This window comes from Diuraphis noxia, unplaced genomic scaffold (genome assembly GCF_037042655.1).
Source record: "Diuraphis noxia isolate RWA-SAM2 unplaced genomic scaffold, SU_Dnox_SAM2 contig0001, whole genome shotgun sequence".
NCBI lineage: Eukaryota > Metazoa > Arthropoda > Insecta > Hemiptera > Aphididae > Diuraphis > Diuraphis noxia.
The window spans coordinates 18,933,498-18,954,951 of record NW_028301711.1 but is presented as its reverse complement, the minus strand read 5'-3'; the positions used below and the strand labels follow the sequence as shown (position 1 = coordinate 18,954,951).

The 21,454-nt window shown below is 28.4% G+C and overlaps 1 pseudogene; it reads right to left on the bottom strand.

The window, feature by feature from the left end:
• Positions 1-423: 423 nt before the first annotated feature.
• Positions 424-1,011, bottom strand: LOC149060176 (uncharacterized; annotated as a pseudogene).
• Positions 1,012-21,454: the final 20,443 nt, after the last annotated feature.

Below are 21,454 nucleotides of genomic sequence, written 5' to 3'. Positions count from 1 at the left end.
ACGTGAAAATTGATATTATTGTATATTTGTATATTACAATAAATTGAGATAATATTTTATATACCTAATATTGATAATAAAATAATCACAGTTAAAGATAGTAAAGCTGTGATAATAACCAATAAACCCCGGTTTAAGATTACATGTTAGCTATCGGTCACCTAACTGTATTGATAGCTGCAGTCAGAACATGTTACGGGTTTAGTGCATAATTTCACCACATCTTTAGAGCGCTAGTAGTAAGTAGGGTCATAAAGTATGTTTTTTTAGTATAGACTATAGATCAGTTTTTCTATTTTCGGTATTTTATATTAAGTTAAAAGTAAAAAAATATTTTAAAAGTCCATGGGGGGGATCCATCCCCCATATCATCCCCCCCGTGACTACGCCCATGATCCCTTTATACAACAGATATAAGTAAAATTAATATGTTTTACCATAAAACTTTCGAGGTATACAACTGTGCTCTTTCTAAGTTACAAGAGGCTGCTTTTCGGCCATAACATATTTTGAAATATTTCCACTTTCAGACCACTGACAAATAAATTGTTGTAGAATGTCATTAAAAATAATCCATTTACACGGAACAACTTCGGCAGATTGTTCATTAAGAAACTCTACAATGACAAATTTGAATAGTTTTAATTGGTCTACAGTTGCTATGAATTTGGCCTTTATACAAGAATCTATAATTAAAACAAAATAAAATATTTCATATTAATTATTATGTTTATATAACTTATATAACACAATAAGTAATTAAGTACCTGCAAAGTTTAAGACTCGTCCAACTTTTTTAGTCCAATCATTTTCAACATTAACATAATGTTCAGATTTTAGAATTGGTGATTCTAAAGGCCAATGCCATTCACAGACTTCCCCGATTGATGGAATATTTGTACCTAAAAGCCAGGTTTGTGGTATTACTGATATGTCATTATTGAAGTTTTGAACAATGACATATGGTTTTATATTGTCCATCCTACAAAAAAGTATTGCATTATAATTCATGTTATACAATTTTATCCAGCCACTATTACTTTACTAGGTAATATGAAGCAATGCACACATATAAAATGACGTTTTTGTCAAATCATTATTCTTATTAGGAAAATAACAAGCTTTGAATTGCATATTTGAAATGGGAAATAATTTTAGTATTGGTGACAATTTGCTACATTCAAACATACCAACTGATTTACTAGAACACGGTTCATTATATATAGGAATGACTTTCTCAAATCGTTTGCATAAAAGGAATAATTTGTCATAAATTTTCAATATATTTTGGACTATACATATTACAGATGAAGAAAAAATTACGCAATCATCTTTTTTAGTACTTTTACGATTTTCAAATGCAATTCGAATGGTAAACATTTTCATAATTAATGTTGAATATTGTAATATTGGTTTATTAAATACACTACATGGTAATGGCCCTTTAGAATGAAATCCATATAAGAAAGGAAAATTGATACATAATCCACGAGTAATATTAAATTCACGTTCTTCTACAATTCTATTATATAATTGCACCAAAGGAGCTCGACCCGGTTGAACAACTTTTTTTATATGTTGGAGGTAATTTTCATATGGGAATGATGAAAAATTGTCAACAACTCCATATTTTTTTGCATCTTTAACCAAATGAATAAGTGAGTGTACATTTGCGACGGAGCAGACACAATGCCGAACGTATTAAAATTGCAGTCCGATTTAATCTCTGTTATGCACAAAGCGGGATTAGAATTGAAAAAGTGGGCGTCAAATACGCCATGCGTTTAGAAGCGGTGCCAGCCGCAGATCGCGTGTGTGCGCCTATGCCGTTCGAAGTTCGAATCAGCCGACTGCTACGGTACTAAGGTGCTTGGCTTACAATGGCATCCCGAGGGGGACTATTTGTGTTGCGCGTTAAGTCTTGATTCAGCACCCGTATGCACTAAACGTGGCATTCTTTCTTTAGTAGCGCGTATATTCGATCCGCTAGGCGTGTTCGCTCCCGCGGTATTTTTGGCTAAGTCTATAATGCAGCGTACCTGGCAACTCGGCATGACTTGGGATGAGCCTTTACCAAGTAATATACGAGACGTTTCCTTTACCATAAACAGCACAAAATGTTTTTAAAAAATATTTTGCATGACTTTCTGCATAATCATTTTGACTATAAACAGTTTTATAGCAACTCAAGAGTCGCATCAAAATATTAAATATCATAAAATTATTATAAACTGGTTGCCCAACTATGTTAACAATTAATTCCTACCTTTGCCCCTTATTATTATTATTTTTGTTCATTAATAGACGAACTAATGAAGAGGATAGTAATAATATTTAGTTAAGGTAGGTAATATAAAAATAATTTAATGCACTTTCAAACTTTATTATATATTTACAATTTACATATTAATGATAAATAAATAATTTATAAATATAATAAATAAATACATATTAACCAATATGTGCTATAGGCTATAGTGATATAAAATAGGTAAATATTTATTTTTATGAATGGGTAATTTTTTTTAATTTTTTGTTAGCTGTTTTAATTTTGTATTTGGCCATATTATTATTACAACTTTTTATGTAACTATTAATTAAAACATTTATAAATTTTTTGATGAATTTAAGTTTACATGTATTACATATATTTATTGTCCTTATACATACAGTCTGAATCAAATTAATAATTTTACTTCTTACATTGGCTTTTGATTCCAATAGCATTCTTTGAATATTTTCTTTAAATAAACAAGTCATTCTTTTACAAAAATCAATCGTTGAATCAAATGGATACAGCAAATCACTATTATCATATTCTTTCATTTCAATGAAAGTAGTACATGGGTTGAATACAGCTGTGTTACTTTTGTTTTTTGCTGCCAATTGATTGATGCATTCAGGATGTTCAAGTTTACTGCATGCCCATCCTTTGACATAAGTTACTGCAGATGAATTATGTAGATCCATGAGTATACTGTTGATATTTGTTGATGACAAATGTACATCTAGTATATTGTTATACGTATCTTCATCATCTTCAATTGTATTATCCGATGTATTAAATGAATTTACTTGTAATTTAATTGTTTTTATTTCATTAAGTCTGGTTAAAAATTGGCAGGCATCCATTTCACAATTTCCTTCATTTGATGGTGTAAGCAAATTGTTACACATCAACATTCTTATTGCAGATTGAAATTTAGTAGCATCTGGAGTTGTATTGTTACCACCTTTTGCTCTGATAATGGAAAATACATTTTCAATACAATCTTGAGTTAACCTTCTAGTTAGTAAAAATTCTATGGAATATTCTGTGTTTAATTCTTCAAACAGTAACTTAAGTGCATTTATATTTTCTCTCCATCCTTTAATACACGGCGGCTGCTTTCCTGACTTATTATGAATTTTCAAATTATTTAAAAACTTATCAGCATTTTTTAAAAATTCCCAGTGACAGGAATCTTTAGTCAATGGTCTCCTTAAAAGTTTTGATTCGTTGTATGTTATACTATTAAAAATGTCAAAAAGGCTATCAAAAAATGAAATTAATTTGGCAGTGTATGTTGCTTTACTTCTCATTTGGTTCAGTGCCACTAGTGTTAATATACCAGAACTAACTGTGTGACTTAATGTTTGGGTAGCCAAACAAACCCGCATTGGGGAGAATGGTGGTAGATCCATGTGAATGTTTTTTAATTTTGGTGCTAATCTCAAGGTTTTATTTTTATCTAAATTATAAAAAGTAACCAAATCTTGCCAGGAATATACTTCGTCATCATTGGAAATGTCATACTTTTTAAAGTTATTTCTTACAGATTTTATAAGGTGCGGGCTATCATGGAAAAAATAAATGTTTTTACCTTCAAAATTAATGTAAGGTCTTGTATAAGTGACTCCAAACAAATTACGCATGCACAAGTTATTCGTTCCTTGATCACAAATCATCACTTTTGGTATAAGTCCTATTTCTTTTAATTTTGTTATTGTATGTGCAACAATTTGTTTAAGCCTATATCCTTTGACTGGTCCACTTGAAAAAAAGTACCCAATAACTTGTTTCCAAGGAGTAGTGAGAACTTTTATCATTACAACTAAGGCTTGGTCACAGTATTTAATATTCTTTAAATCAACTATTGAATCATCTGCAAAATCTTCAAAACCACTAAATAAATCATTTTTTGAATTGTATGAAATTAATTTTTTGATTGACATTTCATCAATGATTATAGATACTAGTTTTTCCTTATCTTCAACAGACGTAAACTTAGTCTTAAGTATTTCAAAAATATTTGAGTTCAATCCACATGAAACATCTAATAATTGAAGCCAATTCCTTAATGATCGTACAGTTGGAAGACATAACCATTTCTGCATGAATTTATATGATTTTGGTGAATTATAATATAAACTAAGGGCAAATAATTTTTCATTTTCCTTGTACCTTAAACCTTTCTTTTTCACCTGACTAAGCCTTAGTTGTGTTTGTAAAATAAAATTATTCTTTATGGTATTTTGGAAAAGCTTTTTTTTTTTTCCAAAACATTTAGACTTTTCTTTTTAAGCATGGCTATTCTCAATTTTTGTTTGGACACTAATTTTTGGTAAGCAATTATTTTTAATTTCAATAATTTTTGTCTTTCTGAGCATAATTGTTGATCATGCATATGGTGTACAGGTAATTTGTAACCTACATAATACAGTATTTTTATAATAATTAATAGGTACCTACTATTATTAACAGTGGTTAGTAACTACCTACTCTATATACGGTGTATACTACAAACATAGGTTAGGTTAAAACTTAGTTAGCACTCAAAACTTTTTCAATGAAATTATTAAAATCTAAAATTTACTTACAACACTCAATGGATAATCTATTATCCATAATCCATCCCAAATCAAATAAGTAATATAATAACAAAACAAATACATACATGCAACAAATAATATATTAATATGCAGTATAATAATTAAATATTAATAAATTCAAAAGTATGATTGCTGGCAAATTTTTTTGATCATGTTACTCATTTCCGTTTTGTACTAGATTACATAATTATGCTTATTGACTATTGTAAACATTATTACAGGTTGTATATTTCATAATAAAATAAACAAAAAAATATTGAATAATAAATATTAGATATATTTTATTAATTAACTAATTAATAATAGGTATATTATAAATCTAAAAGTTACTTACAAGCATTATTTCGATAAGTTATGCTATACAATACAAAAACAAAAACAAAAAACCACACATCATTGTAAAATCAATACTTTCATCACTTCGTCCAGAATCTAAAAAACACACTTACGTTTCTTAATATTATTTTCTGAAGCTGTTGGTAATGGCTTAACAGTTATAATATTTGGAGATTCCAACTCAGGCTCTGACTGAATAAAAAGTCTACGATGGCATAATTTATTCATTGACTTCTCTTGTACTTTAGATTTACCTACATGTTAATTTAAAAAAAAAAAAAAACAATGTAAATTATAAAGTACAATATAATATTACATAATATTATAAAGTGCAATCAAATAATAAATAATTGTAATATAAAAAAAAAAAAAATAGAACTAACCTTGGGAATTAGTAATGGATTGTACCACATGAGACAAAAGGAAATTTAACTCACATATTTTAAACTGTTTGTCATTATAGTATATTGACTATCTAAATGAAAGTATATACCTAAAACAATTATAATTTTTTAATAACCTGTTTTAGTCGTTTTAGACCAATGAAATTAAGCATTATTCTAAAAAAGATTTGGTACCTACAGTGAGGGAAATTTTGCGACAGATGTTTCACGACGAATTGTTGAAGCATTACAGTTATGTTGTGCAAAAAGGGAAAAAAAATTGTTCTTCTCTGGCTTCATGTACAGTGATAATATGTAAGAATACACAAAAAAACTATATGTAATTTAAGCAAAATTATTATGTACATGTTAGAATTTAAAAGACTTTTTATTAGCTTAACAACATTTCTCAATACAATTTTAAATAATTGTAGTATTACAAGATTACATTTTTTAAGGTTTTTTAATTATTTTATAATTTGATAATTAATAACCTGGAATAATTTTGTACAGTTGTTGTAAATTAAAACTAATAATACTATTTAAATAAAAAAAAAAATTAATAATGAATTACTTATAGTAACATACCTAAATGGCATAATATATTATTCCTTGGTTGATTATTAAAAAATAATTATTTAAATTATTTGTTACAGAAGCAGTAAAAAAAATGAACATTCATAGGGAATCTACAAATGCTCAAATTTCAGCGCCTATAAAAACATATTTGTCGGGTGCACCATCTCGTCTTTTTGAAAAATCAAAATTATATCAAGAAAAAATGTAATGCTCTGATAATTATTGTTTTGTGTATAATAAAATCAAAATTATATAACTACCTGATTTTATATTGTGTACATGGTTCATCAATTCATCATATTTTGTCAAATAAATATCATGACATAAATAATATATTATTATATTTGATAATTATAACGTACAGCTACTTAATAACTAATTTTTGTATTTACTCTGCAATATATTGGTATTTACTTATCTATACATTCTACAATCTACATGTGTATAGTAAGTTATGATGGCACCTCAGTCTTATAATGAAAATAGTAAATTCATAAATGGTTACATTCAATTACACTTGCACCTACAGTATCTTGATTTTTATTTGTAGATATATAATGTACCTACCTAGGTACCCTAATATTAATAATATATTAATATAAATAAAAAAAACCAATGACAACAATCTGACTTGTAGAAATATGAATTAAATATAGAATATATTTCTTTACATATTTGCAATTGTTAATAGAAAATTAAAATATTATGCAATTGAGGAAAAATGTTATTATAACATTATTTGAACTCATAAAAAAATATTATAGTGTTAATTATATCCTGTTATAATAATATAAAATGTACGAAAAAATAACATTTTTATTAAAATATTTTTGAAAATATTATACAAGTGTCGTTAATATAATGAGATTGCTTTGGCCAATAAATATTACTAAAACGTTTTTATAACATTTACTATTTTACTACTAAAGATGTTGAGACTGGTTTTAGACCATTAAATTTATATACAGAAAGAATATTAAGTAATCAAATATTAATTGAACCAAATACATCAACAGTTGATGCTAATTTGATTTCAGAATATATTGATCCAGTAACTGAAACTAATGGAGGTAGAAAGAGAAAAATTCAAAATAAAAGAAAAGAAAAACAATTACAAAGAAATATTATACCAAGTGGATGGTATAGTCTATTACGAATTTATTGGTTTCTTGATGGTTGAACGATTGTTTGATATATAAAGTAGTTGGAATCTGAAACAGAATACAAAACAATTGAAAAAAATCATTTACATTGTTTAGGTAAAATCTCACCTTATGGAACACTGCACTCGTTGTATATGTTAGTGGAGTAATATTCAAAATTGTTTTTATTGTTTTATTAGTTTTAAATTTTTCTGTTTCTTCTATTATTTTTTCTAAGTTAGGCTAGTATACTTTTTTTGTTTTTAATGCTATGTGTGTATATATGAAATTTGATGTAATTAATTTTTCTAATGTTAATTTAAGTTTTTTCCTGTTTATAAATTCGTATTTTAATATTGCCATTATCACTTTAACATGACCATATAAATTGCATAGCTAGGTAAGAAATTAGTGTGTCATTAATGTAGTATAGGTGGTGTATTTCTAAATTTAATTTTATACATACCACATCGTTGTTGCTTCTGAAAGTGTCTTGATAGTACATACGTAGACATGCTAGTATTACTATAAGATTGAAGTTTTCCAAATTACTTGGTAAAATAAATTTGATAGCATTATTTTGATTCAATTTCAGTGTAACGTATTCATTATCCTCCATATACCTATATCTGATGAATTAATAATTTACATTATTATTTTAAATTATGTTTGTTATAGAATCGGTGACAGATGCAGTGTGGGGAGGGAGGAGAGCTAAGGGCCCAGCTTGAATAAAATATATTATAGAAACAGCACTTCCCCTGAGACCTTTTCACTGGATCTATGCCATGACACACTGAAATGGAGTATTTAATACTCACATCGCGTTGGTATGATAGATTTTATATGGATGGTTCCACCATTGATTTAAGTTTTTGATGAATTCTTTAAATCTCTGATCTAAGCATTGTAATCGGTTGAGATTGATGTATTTGGCTTGATTAATAAATTTGTAATTGTCATTGAAATCAAAAAACTGTGCTACAGATTGTTTGAATTCATGAATATAATCAATTATTATTTTTTGCTTACTCAGATTTACCTTTTCAGTCATGGCATTGATTACACTTGAGGGCCAGCTGAAAATAAAAAATAATAAATATAAGAAAAATCACTCACTAAATCATTTCACTTACTCATTTATTTCCCAATTATTGAAGATCATTAGCTTATCAAAGGTGAAATCAATTTGATCGATCGAATTGCCTAACAGGTCTTGGAGAACATTAAATGTTATTGGTTGTAACCTATAAGGCTGAGTACCAAAAATGTTATCTGGGGGTAATACATCAAATACATTTTCGTCTCCCATACATTCTTTATCCACTTCCATTTTGAATTTTATGTAATAATTAATTGCACTGCTGTGTAATACTTCCCTGGTGTCTTTTATTTTTCCTGCAATAGCCTTCTTTCCAATTTTTTTACTGAAATGTTTTGTGACATATTGTTTAGCACAATCTATGATTTGCTTATTGTCCCCAGATAAAATTTTTTTTGAACAAGCATCCTTCCCCATCAATAAAATCAATGACATTATTGATGTTTTTATACCTCTTCAGGACCTGTGAATTATTGTGTGAATTATTATTGTTTTTATTTTTATTATTGTTACATACATTGGTGTTACTATTGTTGTTATTAATATAGAATTGAATTGATGAATAATTGTCAATTATAATTTTGGTCATAGACTCGACATCTTTCAATTTAAGACCATAACTACGCATAAACATAAATAAAGCTTCTGCAGAAATTTTCGAGTTATTTATCAACACAATTCCTGCAGAAATTTTCTGTAATACATCCTATTAAAAATAAATAAAATTAATTTCAGATATGGTAATCTTAATTATTGACAATTTTGAGTTTATACTTCACTGGTACATGACCGACGGTGACTGGTGGATTGGGCATGTACTATTGATAAATGTTTTAAGAATGTACACTCATAAATAATTTTTTTTTTACAGAACAAACAGGGAATCAATAGAAAATGTATCTTATTCGTCTCAGTCTCTTCCAGACATACACTATTAGGCATAATCCCAACTATAAAAAAAAAATATGAAATTGTATGTATTAATTAATTTGCATTAATAAAAATATCGATTGGTACACACGTCGGCTACTCGCTGTCAAAGTTTCAAAGTTCACAACTCAAAATTCCGGTGTCCAGGGCATAACGTTAAAAAAATATTTGTCTTACCACTAGATAAATATCTACCGTGGTAGTGCATATTATATGTACCCGGGACATATAGTTCGAAAAAAAATTATTTAAAATCAACCATCCACCCTACAGCTATAAAAAATACGTCCTCGGAAAGAGGAGGTAGTCTTCTATTCTGTGAATGTATATTAGACTCACTCGGTTAAGTATAACACAATTATACGTATATCTCGGTCATGGTATATTATTATATTATTGTCAATTCATATATTAATTAAGTTTTGTAGCTGTAGGACCGTGGGTTTTCTTGTAAGATTTTTCCAAAGTTGTAATATACTATACGGTTGCCGCATGATGCCAATATATGGACTTGCTGCGGTATTAAGCTTCTCCTCGCCAACCAGTTCAAATTTTATCCCTAAAAACTTATTCACAGGATAGCAGACTACCTACCCTTTCCAGGGATGTATCTTTCATGGCTGTAGGGATGGTAGCCAGAAACATTTGCAATCTAACAGTGAAGGTTTCAAGTCGGTAGTCCTATTATTTGATTTTTAATTAATTTCTGAATCAGAAATTTGCAGAACAGAATTCCTTGCGATCGGCCAGACTCAAGCCTATAAATACGGTCGCGAGAGATATGTAATGTATTAAGGTTATTACCTGACTCAGTGGTGCGTTTGCAGGTGTTTAAATCACTAATAAATTGGAGAGCTTGTTCTTTGGTGGGGAATACTTAATTATCATTATTCATTTTAATATTAATTATTATTGGTATGAATTATTTCCCTTGATTATTATATATTATGATGTTTGAACTAGTTTATTTATTTTCTTATACTTATTTCAAGATTTTAGTAACCAATTATTTTTAAATAATGGTTATTTATTGGATGTGGATATATTTTTTTATTTAATGTTTTTATCAAGAGATTTAGTTAGTTGAAGGATCAGATTAAATAAATGGCAAGGAGAGAAGATTTTTTTTAGAGGCTTAAATTAGTTTAGGAATTTGATAAATAGCAAGAAGAGTAGTCCAGTAGGGTGCTTATTTATTATTTATTCCAAGTCAAACTTTTCAAGTAAAACAATATTCAAAGTCCATTTGGCTTCTAATTCATTTTTAACGTTTTGCACTATAAACACAATTGAGGCCAGCTCAACAAATTTCCACCAGGGATAAATGTGGTCCGATACACAAAATTACAAATAAATATTTTGAAACCAGTTTGTAAAAATCTCACCAAAATTGGATAAAATACTGAGAAAGGTGTTAAAAGTTGTACCAATACAGTTAGCAAATGTGTGAATAAGTACTAAGTTACAACACCCCACAGAAATATCTATCCAGCAGAAATTTCTGTGGAATATAAAAGTAGTATATTTAAAATGCATATTTCATCTATATACCTACAGAATAACTGTACAGAAAACATTACTGTAGCATAAAAAAGTATAATGATATCTTGTGAAACGTTTAAACATTTTAAAGTGTATCGGACCATTGACAATTCAAAAAGAAATCAGTTAAAAATCACAAATTTGTTAAATCTAACAATATAATTTAACAAATTTGCAATGTTTAAAAAATATTTTTTGGCGATAATATGTTGAGCAAGCAATATATGTTTAAGGTGCATTCTTACGTGTAAGTTGATGTAAAAACAATATTATTGATATTTCTCCAGTCTGTATAATGTGTATAAAATAATTTAAAACAATGCCAGTCTTTTAATTAATGAACATTGAGTGCAATTGTACACAATATGTGCAATCCATGGCTACTAGGTTGATAATAATTATCGGTGGACGTTGATTGATAAGAGAAAAGTTATCATGCCGGAAAAATAATAATAATATAAAATGATTATTCAGAAAAGCAGTTCTACAGTAGTACCAACTGAATGAATCAAAATTACCATATTAACTATATTATATTCAATTATCATCGAGATAGATATTGTTATCTATAATTTATATTGACAATAATTATATTATTTATGATAAAAGTTATACAATTATACTACGCGATTTTTAAAAGCGGGAAAAACTATTAGTTAGGTTATTGCCAAATTTATAAAATGTAACCGGGGTATAGTCACAAAATTGTATCTTGCTTTGAGGAAAACTGTCCCTGTTTGTTAATTTTTACAACCAACTATAAATTGTTTTGGTTGTTTTTCCTTTTTTTAAATGTTCCAGGTCTTTTATGTATACTAAATTTTTGTATGATCAAAAATGTACATATTTACCTAAGTACCTGGTCACTTTGGGCACATTGGTACTCATTCGTATCAAGAATGTAAAGATAAACGTAGAAGTAATTATGTTAGGTGTTTATATTGAGTGTACAATATACAGTATATAATTGATATTTATCAATCCAAATAAATTATTTATTCGTAATCATAAGAAAAAAAATACTGTTTTAAATGTTTTAACTGTAAACGGTGATTAAAAACAAGCTTATACTCTGACTATCAATAATTAAATTTTTTAAGTTGAACATTTTTTTTATTAGTAACTCATTATACGTGCGTGAAGTTGCTCCTCACCCACCATAACCGAATTTTTGATAATAATGTAATTACTCATTTTGCAAATACTTTGCAAACATTTGCAAATTGGTTTTCAGCATTTGCAAATCATATCTCTGGCCGCAAAATAAGACGGAGGAGCCAACTTCACGCACGTACTGATTATGGATTTAAGAATGAATATATTTAAAAAAACGCTTGCCAAGGCAGAGATCGGCATGTAAATTTTCTTGATTTTCAATTTTCAGAAATGTATTAATTGTATGTAATATATGATGTAGGTATGTATATAATGTATTTTATTTTCATTTTAAATTAATGAGATACATCTCTGAAACCAGTGATCAGATTTTATTCTTTGGGGTCTTGTTAGATTCACATTGGCTAGGAGAAGTACAGTGAAGATTTTCTGTCCCTGACAAAATTGCTGTTATCTGCTTCGCGGTTTGGTATCCAACATTTTTTTCAATTAAATATAACAATTTTTCTTGAATTATTTTTCCTTTTTGTCCTGGTACTTTTTCCATCGTCAAAATAACATTATTTACAATTTGAATAGAATCACACAAAGTTAAACTAGAATGTTCCAAATTGTTTATACTTTTCACTAGTATAAAAAAATGAGATTGAATAAATGTAAGGTCATTTTTAACAGACTTCAAACTTAGCATATTATTACATTTTTGTATACTAACAACAGTTTTATCTTCTAATTTCTGTAAAATTATTTTAAGATTATCTAAATGGTCTGCACAAAAATTAGCTGCTTTAATCCATGTCCCCCATCTGGTTAATACTGGTTCTGGCGGCAAAGGCACACTGGGCATTATTTCTTTGTATACATCTACTCTCTGAGGTGCTTTAAGAAATACTTTTTTTAAATTACTAACTAAAGTATTTACATTGGGGTACATTTCTCTAACTTTTTCTGCTAGACGCTGGATCATGTGAGCAAGACATGAAATGTGTATCATATTAGGAAAAAATACGTTTAGTGTTTTACCAGCTTTGATCATATATGGTGCTGCATCGGAACATAAAAGTAATACTTTTTCATCATTCCCTCCATGAGGCCACAATATTCTCAGACTGTCATTTACGAAGCGAGAAATTGTCGAATGATTAGTTTTATCTAATTTTTTGCATGCAATTAAAAATGGTTTACTAGGACTTTGTTCGTTTAACACACCAACCAAAAGGTTTGCAATATAACTACCGTTGATATCTGTAGTTTCATCAACGACTAAATATATATACGAGTCCCCAATTTTTTCTCTAATTTTTTCAATTGTTCTTACATAACACGGATGTAGGAAAGACTTTCGTAGAGTGCTTTCAACAGGAATGTGTTTTTTTGTATAATTTTGTAAAAAATCGTGGAAGACTGGATTTTGTAGCTTAAACCAAGGTATATTTGCTGCTATGAGGCTCAAACACAGATCTTCATTAAAACTTGATGTTTTTGGTTTGGTTTCATCTCCCAACAACATTTGTTTGCTATTGTTAGAACTTTTTTTCAAACATTTCAAATGAAACTCGGTAGTTACATGTTGTGTTATTTGAAATTTTTTGTTACAACGCACTTGGCGATCACAAACTTGACAATAAATTACTAATCCACTAGTGGTAAACACAGTTTTGTTTGTTTTTTACTACCTACTATAAGCACAATTAATAGAGCTTATGATCGTATAGGAAATCTAAAATACTGTAAACCTCTAGTTCGGGCTTTAAGTACAGGACTCTCTAAAAGGTTGACACAATGATTACTATTTTAACTTATAAGATATTTATTTTAAAATTTAACTATTACTTATTAGATTCCAGCGTTATATCACATGTGATAATTGTCAATTGGCTGCAGTTTTAGTACCAAAATTTAAATTGAATTGGGCTAAACCTCAGGAAAAGATAGCTATAAGGCAACGTTTAATTGATTATTTAATTGAAGACATTGATGAAGAAGACTCAGTATATACTGCTTCTCAAACTTCAGTATCAATTGAACAACATACAGAATGTGAATCTGAAGATGATTTCTTATCATTTAACGTTACTGCTACTTCCAGTGATAATGAAAATATTCAAATGTTGGTGGATAATTATTTATCCAATGCATCAATAAAAAATCCTAATGACTTACCAATGAAGTTGAAAAAAGCTTATTTTAGGTTTAACACAGCCATTCCATCATCAGCTCCAGTAGAAAGGCTTTTTAGTGGTGGAGGGCATTTGATGGGTAAAAAAGAGGCAAAATGGCTGACAAGAATTTTGAGATGACACTTTTACTTAAACATAACAAGTATCTTAAATGTTAATTTTTAATTTCAATATCATTGAAATTCTTAAAGGTTATTTTATTTTACCAAAAGTATGGTATTTTCCTGTTTTAATTTTCTGATTGTAAGTGTTAGCTGTTTTAGTTGACAATTATAAATCATGAATTATTTTTGTTGTTACTGTTATTATAATTATTATCTTACACTTTACAGTAGTGCTCGCCATTACACGTGTAATGAATTACACGGGTACACGTGTTCTTAACTGAAACGGGATTAAGGCCCGTGTAATTAAAATACACGTACATACTACCTGTGTACCCGACATTACCCGTGTACCTATATACCCGACATTATCCGTGTACCTACATACCGACAAAAACCGTACCGCTCCAACAAGGGTTGCGCCGCGGCGGACTAAAACTCCGTCCCCGACGATAATGCCAGCGGGAAAACGGTCGTTGTGGGTACCGGGAAGAATGGCTTCCGAAATCCCATTCCACGGGAACCAGAAATACGCCCCGCCGCGAAGACCGACAATGCCTCACGGCCCGGAAGGAAAGCGGTGTTCTGGTTAGCAGTGGAGCGCGTGCCCGGCGGGTCGCACGCGTGCGCCGGCCAAGCCCCGCGCCCGCGTCCGGCTCGTCGCACACCCGCGCCTATGTGGACGGCCTCGTGGAGACTGTGGGAGTAACGTATTAGTAGAAGGGGAGAAACTTGTCCGGAGGTAAGATACCGGCGGTCGCCGACACGGGACTCGAGACCCAACGATCGATCTCAGAAAGAGAGCCGCCGGCGGGCGGGAGGCGTGACTGGCGTCCGGGCGCCCGCGCATAAAACTCGCCGGAGGGATGAGACCGTGTCACGAAGGCGAGGAGAGAGTTCGCCCGTGCAAGACGGATAAGGGCTTGAAACACAGCCACCGGGGTCAGAGCCTCGTTTCTCCCCGTCACAAAGTTGGTTATGTCTGTACCTACATACCCGAAATTACCCGTATATTTTATTCTTCACGTGTTTGTGTTGAAACTATCGTGATTTCTCGATTTTTTTTTTTTTTTTTTATTAATTGCTCATAATAGTTAATCGAAGTGTGAGTAAAATAATAATTTAGGTAATTAATGTAGATAAATAATAAGACTTTATGATTATGTAAATAGGTACTTTAATATAAATGTAACATACAACTGAACTGCTTCAATGACTGTAGTACAGACAGTACAGTACACAGTTTGACGGTTTAAGATATGTGCACAATGTGCTTACAAGTTACAACGATCGAATACTAATATTCATTGTATATTTCAACATGAGTAAATAAATATATCTAAGAAATTGATAATTGATATTGAAAAATAATAGAATATTTATATGTTATATACTTTACTAATTTGAATTTCTTTTGAAAAAAAAAATTATAAATTAATAAAATAATGTTGTGTTAAAATATTACGTAATATTTTGGTTAACACGAAATATAGGCCATAATATAATAATGACAAAATAAATAAATCCAAAACTTTTAGAAAATGTGATAGATAAAAATTAAAATAATTAACAAAAACGTATAAACAAATAAATAAATAGTAGCAACAATAATATCAATAATAATAATAATATATAGAGGTATATTGGTAAGTATTTATTCCTAAAATGTTATGAATAATAAATAAATAATAAACCAACAACAAATCACCCTCGATCTCCTTACAATAATTGTTTGTTTTGATAAAGGAAAACCAACATATTTACCGTTTCGGGCGCCAAACAACTTCTCTTAGCCGTCACAATGTTTGTGTCAGAATATGTTAACATTTATCAACCTTATCAAAATAATAATAATATATAAATAGTATAACATATGATATTTGCGTAGTAAAAGTATATAGATTAAAAACAACATAACTCCTTCAAAAAAATTATTTTTCATGTGCTAATGATACCGGCGTGTGTTGGTCACACTGTAGAATGTAAATGCACTACAATAAACCCGATAAATGAGATTCCTAAAGAGATATCAATTTTCTAAAAACATATTACCTGAGATCCCAAATAGAATCTCGTGGCAGGGAATTGAAGTTTTGGTGAGACCCCATATAGGATCTCATGGCAGGCAATTTAAGTTTTCAAAAAAATACGTGGCAGTCAAGTTGTAGTATACTAAGTCACTGCTTAAAAGATCTTCTGGTATATTGTTCGTTGAGGTATTTTCTCCAGTTATAATTTTGGATATATTTGATAACTGTCGAAATCCGTCATTTTTTTCAATGGCATTTTTAAATTTATTGTATATTTCAACACCATTTGTACAAGATACTTCTTTTAACTTATTCTTACTATTTTCAACAATTTTTAATTTTTAATGGAATCAGCTAACGGAAGACATTGGTTTTCTAAACTCGTTATGGCTGCTTTTAATATTCCATAATTTGAATAAATAAATACTAAATCGGCTTTCAAAATATTTTCTTCCAACATTATTTTTTTTTTACTTTTTCGATGCGTATTGCGTCCTCGGCATTTAATTGCTGAACTACATTTAATATTGGTTTAAAATATGCACAGTAATACATTGCTGCCTTGATTTTTATGAATCAAAATATTTAGAAAAATATTCTGCTTGGAATATTACATTAAAACTATGTTGCCATTCAAAAAAGTAAAAACTTAAAAAATTATAAGGATAAAAACTATTTAAAAACATAATTTTTTAATAAAAACGTTGGTTTTTTAACAACTTGAAACTGTGTCAAAAAATATTTTCAAAAACAATAATTTTTTAAATAATGAGTGTTCAATGATAAAAGAATCTGCACACGGTATATTGTGCCAAATAAAATAGCAAGAATAATTTGTCAATTTTGAATATTTTTAATAATAACTAAATTTCTTATGGATTACTAAACAATTTCAATAAACAGTTTCTATTTTTTATGTTATTATAATTTATAGATAACAGCTGTTTTCCTATGACACATAGCCCATTTTCATCTACCAAGATAAAAACAGTTCAAAAAGGTAACAATATATTATATAACTATATGATGCATATAAATAACTTAAAATTGTATTTTGATCTATTTATTATTATTATTAATATTATTATGATTGAATTAAAATTTCATTTTAAATGTGTGTTGTTTATGACAATATTATCATATATGGTAGATTACCAATCGAAAATGAAGAAAAACTTGAAACATTCGAAAATGATTTATCTAATGATAAAAGTTTTCGGAATCAGTTGGTATGTCATATATTCTGTAGGTCATTGATAACTTATAATATACTTATTACAAGAAAATATACAATTATTACTAATAATAAAAAAAGTGTCATTTCGCGACGCACTCGGGCGCCCATTCTATAACATATATTATATATATTATATATATATTTTATAATAACACTTCTTTATAATATATATTATTATTAATTAAGTTAAATTATTACTGTCACAGGTTCTACGTTTATCATCTGTAAGTGGAAAGTCTATAAAATGTATGGTTAAAAGAATTATGACTTTGCTATTTACACCTGAAATATTAGGTAAATTTTCGTATAATGGCCGCGGGAATAAAAAGCGCTCTTTTGAAAAATTGCTGGTTAAAAATGTTATATTTGGTAAGGAACTTAAATTACAATTATAGTTTTTATTTCTAATGAATTTTAATTTTTAGAATCCATGAAAACCATATAAAAATTTGCTTTGTTTGACAATGCATCAAACGAAATAGAACAAGTCATAAAGTATGTTCTAATCCAGACTCCATTTAAGATTAAACTAAAACAAGTGGTTGATTTTTTTTAAAATTATTTTTGGTATTATCATATTGTTATATACCTACATAACGTTATCTGATTATAATTAATATTAACAATTACATTTTTACTCTTCCATACTAAATATTAAAAATATATAGGTATACTACCTATATCATACTTTGATTTTTTTTTTTTACTATTTAAATTTATAATATTTTAATATTAGATTTCTTAAATTATAAGTGTCTTGCATACGTATATATTATTATGATGTTAAGAATTTGTATACTTTTATTAATGATAATATATATTATATTATATTGTACTATAACTGAACCTTTAGTAGTAATGTAATGTATATTCGGATAATCGAATTATTTGAATACTTGAATTCGAATAGTTCTATCGTAAATAATTCGAATATTCGAATATTTGAACATTCGAATATCAGTATTCGATGCTACAATACCCATTTATTATTAATAAGTAACACATATCTACACAACTAAAGATAAAGCTAATGTATGTCAATGATTAATCGACCTAAATACGAAAATAGTTCTTATCTTGCAGGTAGGTACCTGTTCGTAGTTAGCTTTATTTTACTCGTTATCGCCAATATCTCGTTTCTCGTTGTGTTATACATTGAGTTTTTCTAATTGGTAAATGGTCTTTCGTTATATGATATCTTCACTTAAAATTATAACTTTTCTTTTCAAAATTTGTACTTTCAAAGAGAATAAAATATGGCTCAAAGCAAAGTTTGGCAATTTTTTTCACCAATTACCAAAAATACGTCAGCAGTTTGCAATTTATGTAACCAAGTAATTAAGCATTCAAACTCAACAACCTGTTTATGGAATCATTATAATTCTCAACATAAACCCGAGAAGAATGAAGTTGATGTCGTTCGCAAAAGGTACGAGCACATTTTGAATTTAAATAGAGTAACGTAATAAAAATTATATTATTATTAATAAAAATAAACTAAAAATTATTCGTTTTAGAACTTGAAAACAATAAAAACCTATTATATGTAAAATGTCTATTAATAGGCCAAAATTGAAAAAAAATACATTTATGAACATTTCCTTTATTAAAAATTTCTGTTTTCAAAAGATTAAATATTTCAATACATTTGTAGAGTCACAATTGAGAGTGATACTAGTGATGAAGACGGTGAAATTTCTGAACAGATTACTTTCAATACCCCCACTCTTGATTCAGACTATTCAAATTATGTTCCTTCAACTTCCGTTCTAGTTCTTCGTGTTCAACCATTGTACAACAAAAAAGGTTCGTACTGTTCGTAGGTGAAGATATGCTTCCAATTAATACAGTAGAACATAGTGGATTTAAAAATGTAATGAATGTAATGGAACCTAGTTATAACGTCCCATGTAGAAAAACAATAACTACTCGTATACAAGAACAATATAATGAAAAAGTCGATTTTATTAAAGAAAAATTGATGACTATAAATTCAGTTTCATTAACCACAGATTGTTGGACATCCAGAAATGTAGACTCATATATCACAGTTACAGGCCACATTATAAACAATTGTTGGCAATTAGAATATTTTAACATTTGTACTTAAGAAATTGCTCATAGTCATACGTCAGAGAATTTATTTGAAACAATTTAAAGTGTTATTACTGAAGGGAAACTTGATAATAAAGTTCAGTATGTTAGCCATGATAACTCTTGCGGTAAAAATGATGTCTTTAGATGGAATAATTAGTAATCCATGTGCCGCTCATATTCTACAATTATGTATTAAAAAAACACTAGATATACAAATATTTTCTAGCCCCATAAAACGAGCATCGAGTATTGTAAGTGCTTTTAAACATTCTTATAATAGATCATATGCTTTGGAAAATGTGTTAGAACAACTAGGCAAACCAAAATTAAGCCTTATACAAAGTTGCCCAACCAGATGGAATTCGACCATGTTTATGCTTGAACGATTATTAGCAATACGACAAGGATAGTCACTGTAATGGCTGATCGTACGCATTTTACTCGACAACAAGCCAAAAGTTAGAGTTTATTGAAGAAGTTTGGGACCATTGTAAATTCGTCGTTGCCAAAACAATACCACGTATCTCCAAAATGTAAATTTTTCAGGAGACACAAAAAACTAATTATAAAATCAAATTTCGGGAATAGATTAACCTCATATTTAAAAAGGCTATCAAAATTATGTTTGAAAAAATAATTTTTCATAAAACCTACAATTAAAATAATCAGTAATTATAATTAGGACTTACGAGGTATTGTCTCTACTATTCAGACAATATAGTGGAGATACGTGATATTTGATCATAGTTCCATAGTGCTTAGTAGTAATTATTATGTTCATAAAATGTGTGTATATTGTATCAATATAATATAAAAAATACTTAGTATCACATAAAAATTCACTTTATTCTGTTAAACACTTAATTCTATTTAATTAAAATTAAACTAATATCACCAACATTTTAAAATGTAAAACAAAAATAAATTGTTCCTGTTAGTTATAATTAAAACAATATAGTAAAAAACAATATTATAATATCACTATCCATTCAGTCTTGAATATAAAAATAGTAATAGTATGTAATCTTTAAAAAAAAAAATTAAAATATATCTAATTATTTTTAACAATATTAAACAATAAAAAAACAGTTGTAATATCACTATCCATTCAGTCTTGAATATAAAAATAGTAATAGTATGTAATCTTTAAAAAAAAAAAATTAAAATATATCTAATTATTTTTAACAATATTAAACAATAAAAAAACAGTTGTAATATCACTATCCATTCAGTCTTGAATATAAAAATAGTAATAGTATGTAATCTTTAAAAAAAAATTAAAATATTATATCTAATTATTTTTAACAATTAAACAATAAAAAAACAGTTAAATCACTTTAAATTCAGCCTTGCATTACATTTTAATATTTTATTTGGTCATAGAATGAATGACAGTCATTTGGAAGTACTTTTTTGAGTTGTTGTAAGTGATCCCATTTGGTTTTAGGTATTTTTAAACTTGTCTCATGAAGCTGGTCATACACTATAGGTGATACAGGTTGTTTTTCCTTATTTCTTTTTTTCTGTACAGAATCTAGATCAGAATATTCATGGTTAAAGTCTAGTTTGTAATCAATAGTACCATTACAATTATATCGGATAGCTTTAATATCAGTCACAGTAGGGTCTCCAGCTACCATCCCAGGTCTTATAGAACTATACCTAAAAAAGTTAGTCTGGTATTGTCTAAAAAAAGAAATATCACATGATTTGACTTCATAAGAAAATGGTTTTGATCTTGCATTTTTTGTAACTTTTAAGTAATCAGAAGGCAAGTAGATATCTATATTTTTTAGTTTCCTCT